Below are 6,170 nucleotides of genomic sequence, written 5' to 3' on the forward strand. Positions count from 1 at the left end.
TGTCCTGCCATATATTGTGAAGTATACATCACACCTTTCTGCTAGAGGAAACCTTGAAAGAAAAGAAAAAATCCCACAAATCTTATTTATAAAACCTTAGCAGTAAGGTGAAATTGAAGGGCAAATATAAAAAGAGGATGATCGATAGTGTTGAGAATTTTTTAACAGTGTACAGGAGTATTCTGTCTTCGTTTAGAAATCTAACATGAGCCAGCCAGCCTTCTTTGATTATGGAATTAGAGGAGAAAGTGATCAGAAAGTTTCTGCAAATCCTTTTAGTCACTCACCCATCTCAACCAAGATATTTTCCCCTCTTTAGCCTAATCTTTGCGCCATCCCAGTTCTGGGATGTCAGCCTTGATGCTTTTTCCTCTTTCCTTGTTTCATGTAGTCACCTCACTCCTCATGTTTTTATTGAGGATTTTGGTGAGCTTTGCCTTGAAAGCTGGARAGGAAAAACCTGCTCAGAAGCTGGAGCAGGGAGTAACTGTGGGATTGATGGATTGAGGGAATGGCTTTGGGTTGTGCTAGGCTGAAATAAAAGAATGGGAAGGGGCGTGCTGAGTGAGACTGTTCAATGGCACTGGATGCTGTCAGGGAAGGTGTAGCACCTGCTCAACCTGCTCTGCAATGTTCTTGCTGTCAGATGACAAGCAAGGGAGGCTGCTTCATTTTTCTCTCTAAACTGGCTGTGCTAAGGCAGTGGAAGTGTGAAATGGGCTTCACAGCAGGTGCTTCACAGCTGACTAGAACAGGATCTAGAAGCAAAACCTAGTTCCTGATTTTCTTTTGTAGGGAAACTGGAGAGCATTGTAACTGCTCCCGAAATCTCAGGAGTCATCCTACCCGAAATGAGAATGCTGAGCAGGAAGCTGCCAGCCCTGTGGGAATGCTGAGGAGAGGGCTTCAGTCTAGACTGCGCTCAGCTGCCTTTGATGCTGTGGAGCCTCTGCTGAGGATTTGTATGCCAAAAAGACCCTTAGGACAGAAATCCCTGTGACATGACTTTCAAAAGWATTATGCTTTTAACAAAAGACAACTTTTCCATTTATTTCTACTACTGCTGGTTTTTTGTTCACTTTTTGGTTAGTTTTCTTGCACAATGTGAAAGATCAGATTTTTTTTTCTACTTATTATTCAGCTCAGGATTCCAGGAAAACATTTTAAATAGCAGAATATGCATGTGGCTTTAAAGAAAGTGTGCTATGTTGGGATTTGTTTGTAGGTTTTGTAGAGTTGCTTCTCAGTTGCTTAAAATTGACCAAGATGGGAGGAGAAAGAAGGAGTAACAAGCTGTTTTCTATATGTTGTTCTTCCTTTTGGGATAAAGCATATYTATTTCACTCTTGTCATTTTCAGTATATGCGAGCTATTGCTTTCACTGCATACTGATAAATTTTAATGAAGGTCTGTTCATTAATTTTGCAGAGAAGTTTTCTTTTTACACCATGCCCTGCAGGTTTTTCCCACCCCTGTACATCCCTCTGAGTTTCTTTGGTGGTTTAGCATCCTAATGTACCTAGAGGGSCTGCTTGATGTTGTATTCATAATAATATCCACAAATAAATGCAGCCTGCAAGTTTCTGTACAAGTAAGCACTTTCAGGGCAGATATATGTGTGYCTTTCTCTGTCCTTAAAGTGTGCATATCACTTCATTTTCAAATTGCTCATAGAGGTATGTTTCAGCAAACAAGTTTTATCTGTGCAATCACATGCTTACACTCTAGGAGACCCCCTTGCATACACAAGTGGGAACTAAATGCACTTCCCTTTCTGGTGTTTTCCAAGGATTGCTTTAGATCAGTTTCTGAACTGTCTCAAAGCTTCTAAGTTTAATATGATATATGGAACTTTGGTTCCTGTTAAGATAYCTAAGGACAGCTAAGGGGCAAATTCCTTGTTCTTTAATTATTGAAATCTAACTTGATAAGCCAAATTTTGTCTYGGCTGTCAGAGGCAAACATTTCAAACCAGCTGTAACCACACTGCATTCACACAAGACTAAATTTGGAAATCCTCATCTTCTCAAATAACTTGCAAAGTAAACAGGTTCATGCTGAAGAGCAGAAAACCAAGGCTAGGACTAGGAGCAAGCTGTTCCAGATATAGGGAGAAAAGATCTTGAAAGAGCTGATGCTCAGTGCCAGAGCTGCAGTATCAGTGTGCCACCTTCACTGTCTCTCCATCCAGTAATCACTTCTGCCAGTTTGTCTTCCTCAACCTCTACCCAAAACTCCTCTGCTCGGAGGCAAGCTGTCTGACTGACGTTTTCAGCTGTCATAATCCAGGTGTGCAGTGCCATCAGGAGCACGCTGTGTTAGAATGGCAAGCGCTGCAGGTGTTACCAAGAGCTTTGTTCAGTATTTTCCTTCCAAATGTGTAGGGCTTGTATACTGGAACATGAATACCATCTGTTGCTTTCTCTTGAGGTGTGGACTCTATAAATAACTTAGGCAAAGAGCTGCCATTCTGCTGCTGTAATTTAGTGTATTTCAGCTGCCTGTAAGAGCTCTGTATCTTTGTGAGTTTGGGGGCTTTTGACCTAGGTTAAACCAGCTTTCTGTTCACATCTGCAGACAAGAATCTTTACTGATTTCTAGGAGCCAACAGACTGTGAAAGCAGTGCTGATTGCATTCTGCTATCACAGGCTTCTGCTCAGTCAGGCTGCTAAAGGCTCTGTGTTGGTGCAGCACAATTAGTTGATTAGATTTGTAGCACAAACAAGTACCAAGAATGTTTCTTCCTTTTGAAGAGTTCCACCACACATGTACCACAGTGCACATCCAGGTGCAGTAAATGGCTGTGGAGCTTTGCTCCAAAAGGGCATTTCAGCTCCAGAACATAATTCCATAGAGCATGTATCAATCAGCTCTTCAGTTAAGATATTTCTGACAAAAAAWTCCTTGCTACTTTTGATTTAGTGACTGAATAATCAAAACATTGATTTTTTTTCCTAGCTTCATGGTGGTTCTGTAATTTCATCTCTGCATGGAAAACTGTGAACCGAACATTACACATGCTTTATCCCATAGAATCCTTTAGATTGGAGAAGATAYTTAAGATCAACTATAAACCAAGCAYTGCCAAGTCCAASAYTGAATTGCTTCCCTTTGTGCCACATCCACATGTCTTTAAATACCTTCAGGGATTATGAATCATTCACTTCCCTGGGCAGCCTRTTCCTRTGCTTGACAACCCTTTGGGTGAAGAAATTTTTCCTAATGATCAATCTAAACCTCCCCTGACATAGCTCGAGACCATATCCTCTMATCCAATTTCTTGTTACCTGAGAGAGGAGACCTACTGTCAGCTCTCTTTACAACCTYCTTTCAAGCAGCTGTGGAGAGCGWTAAGGTGCCAACCCGAGCTTCCTCAGCCACTTCTCATCAGACTTTTACTCCAGATCCTCTACCACCTTTGTTGCCCTTCTCTGTAAYRCTCCAGCACCTCAATGTCTTGTGGTAAGAGGCCAAAATCTGAACACAATATTAATTGTATTTTGCCTTGGATSTGTCTATTGAACTGTGATTCCCCAAGTGTCCTTATAGAATACAACTATACTTCCTCTTGCTTTTCATCTTCAAGATAGCACTCAATTATGTGATTTTATGAATACTGAAATTTGACTTGTTTTACAAAAATCTGCCATATTCTGTGAGGGACTTTTTTACTTTCACATAGAAGCTGATGACTGCTCTCAGCTTTTTGGTATAGTTATGCCCTCTTTGTTTTAATCCTGCTGTAGATGAGTTTCTGGGTATCCTTTCCTGAGTTMATCTGGGGAAAGCTTAACTCAGTASAAGGTATGTGGCAGTTTCAATAAGGCAAGTATGCTTATTCCTTCAGGAACACTGGGATTCATGTTCAGACTTGCTAATGCACGCAATAAAGAAAATGCAACTATTTTAGTCTGTGTTCTCTCCTAGTTGAATAACCAAGTTATATTTTAAAAAGATGAAGAGAAAAAGCATCAAGTTTTCTTGTATGTTCACTCTTTTAACTATCCCAAAAGATCTTCAGGAAAAGTCCAAGTAATGGTTTAGAYATTCAACAAGACCCTCAAAAAGTATTAGAATGATATGGAGCACCTTGTAAGAATTTGGATGGTAAATGCTGCCTATGCAAATTGGTTGCTGTCTCTAAAATCTAAAATCTAGCTTGGGTGAYCAGTAGGTAGGCAGTATGAATAAAGAGGAAATGAAAAAATTACTTGCATATAAATGTCCTGGTTTTGTCCAAGGACAGGATTAATTTTTACACTAGCCATGAGGAAGTGTAGCCACTCTGGGACCCTAATGTTATTCCATACCATTTTACCTCATTGCCATGTGGAGGGTGGGAAAATCTGTCTCTTACTTCCTGGAAGGAAGGGTATTCCTTGCCAGTGCTGGAAAAGCCTGGTGGGGGGAGGGTCTGTCTGCCATKGTTTCATTGTCCTGGGTCTGATAAGTATTTTGCATGTAAAATACACTCTCTCTGTACACTTTTGATATTAGTATTGTTGCTGTCACTGTTTTCTTATCTCATTGCTRTTGCCAGTAAATTGTTCTTWTCTCAACCCCTTTGCCTTTTGTGGTTTTAGCTGGAAGGGAAAGGAAAGCAAATGGCAGTGGGAGCACTAAATTGGGGAATACCACTCCTAAACCATGACAATAAGCCAAAACTGATCAGCTAAAATCCCAGTGGGTCCAGCTGTAGATGTCTGTCACATTAGAAACTGAAGTGCTGTGACTCATATCCAATCTGACAATGATGTGCTAGGAGCTACTTGACCACTGTTACTTAGTTACAGATTTTGTAGGAAGAGAAAATATGATTGCTTTCTGTAAATAGACTCATTGTGTGCAAAAAACCCCAACCTTTATCTTATAAACTTTGATTTGTTGTCATATGAATTGGAAGTTAAAGACTAAAGTAAAAATGTTAATTACATCTTTTTGACTGTTACTCTATTTTGCCAACAAATAATGATAATATTCCAACCAAATGACAAAAAAATGTTAATCCTTATGGAATGGTAGATGYTTTTAAATTAGTGTGATSATCAGAAGAATGTAARGAGAATTGTCAGAATATCAGATTAATGGCTAGTCAGCATAAAAAAGACAGGACAGGAAAATTAATACATTGTACTCAAAGACACACCAGCCCCAAACAAAAGATGATGATGGAGATAATTACAAAGAAGTCTTAGGATACTGATTGATGCATAGGCCATTGGAGGAGCCACTCAGGCATATCTTTACAGAGGTTGAATCAGAAATTTGTAGTTGGGAGAAGGGAGAGGAATAGGACATAGAAGAATTCTGATATGTTTCATGGGAAAGAGTTAATTTACAACAGAGTGGAGAGGAATTGTGGGACTACCTTCATCTGCAGAAGTCAAACATATTTTGTCTTTACATGTTTTGGGCAGCAAATATTTTTGAAGCTTAGTTGTTTTATGACAGATTGACCTATCCAAACAACCCTTGAACAAGGTTTTTATCTGTTGTGATGAGCTCATTCCTGTACTATTTGGAATAAATAGGATCCTCTTTTAGTGTACAGAGTCTTTACATTGTGTAAGCACTATTCAGCAGTAATTAAAATTGTATTATCAGCACTATTTTCAGCACARATGCAGARCATAGCCTCATACAAGCWACTGTGAAGAAATTATCACAGCCAAAAMCAGTATATGGGGGTACAAAAAGGAACTGATTTCTGAGGAAAGCTTTATTAAACCAGATCCTGGTCTTGGTTAAGAGACAGCTAAAGACCATGCAATCCCTCTGGACAAACCAGAAGAAGGAATCACACTTGAAAGACTTCTGGTGCCTCTTTCCATAAGCAGGTATGAGTCATTTTACTGCGAAGCTTTCTGGCCTATTATCATGGCTTTCTTCTGAGATTTACGCACTATAAAAATGTTTGTATGATATACAGTAAAGTACCAGTTTTTGAGGCTTAGATGTGTTCCCTATATTCATGGCATTTGGAGGAAGAAAAGCTCAGCTAATCTTCCAGCACTGCTTACTTCATTCTCTATTCTCTCTTGCTAGATTGACTAAAATGCAAGTGGCCTCATCTGAATTCGGAAGTACTGACTGTCTTCTGTTCTGATGAAACTTTTCTAGGTTTTAATGTAGGCTCACTTCTGCAAGTGGCCTAATAAGAAGCACCATT

This window comes from Malurus melanocephalus, unplaced genomic scaffold (genome assembly GCF_030028575.1).
Source record: "Malurus melanocephalus ecotype Western Australia unplaced genomic scaffold, MMel_1.1 scaffold_46, whole genome shotgun sequence".
Classification (NCBI taxonomy): Eukaryota; Metazoa; Chordata; class Aves; order Passeriformes; family Maluridae; genus Malurus; species Malurus melanocephalus.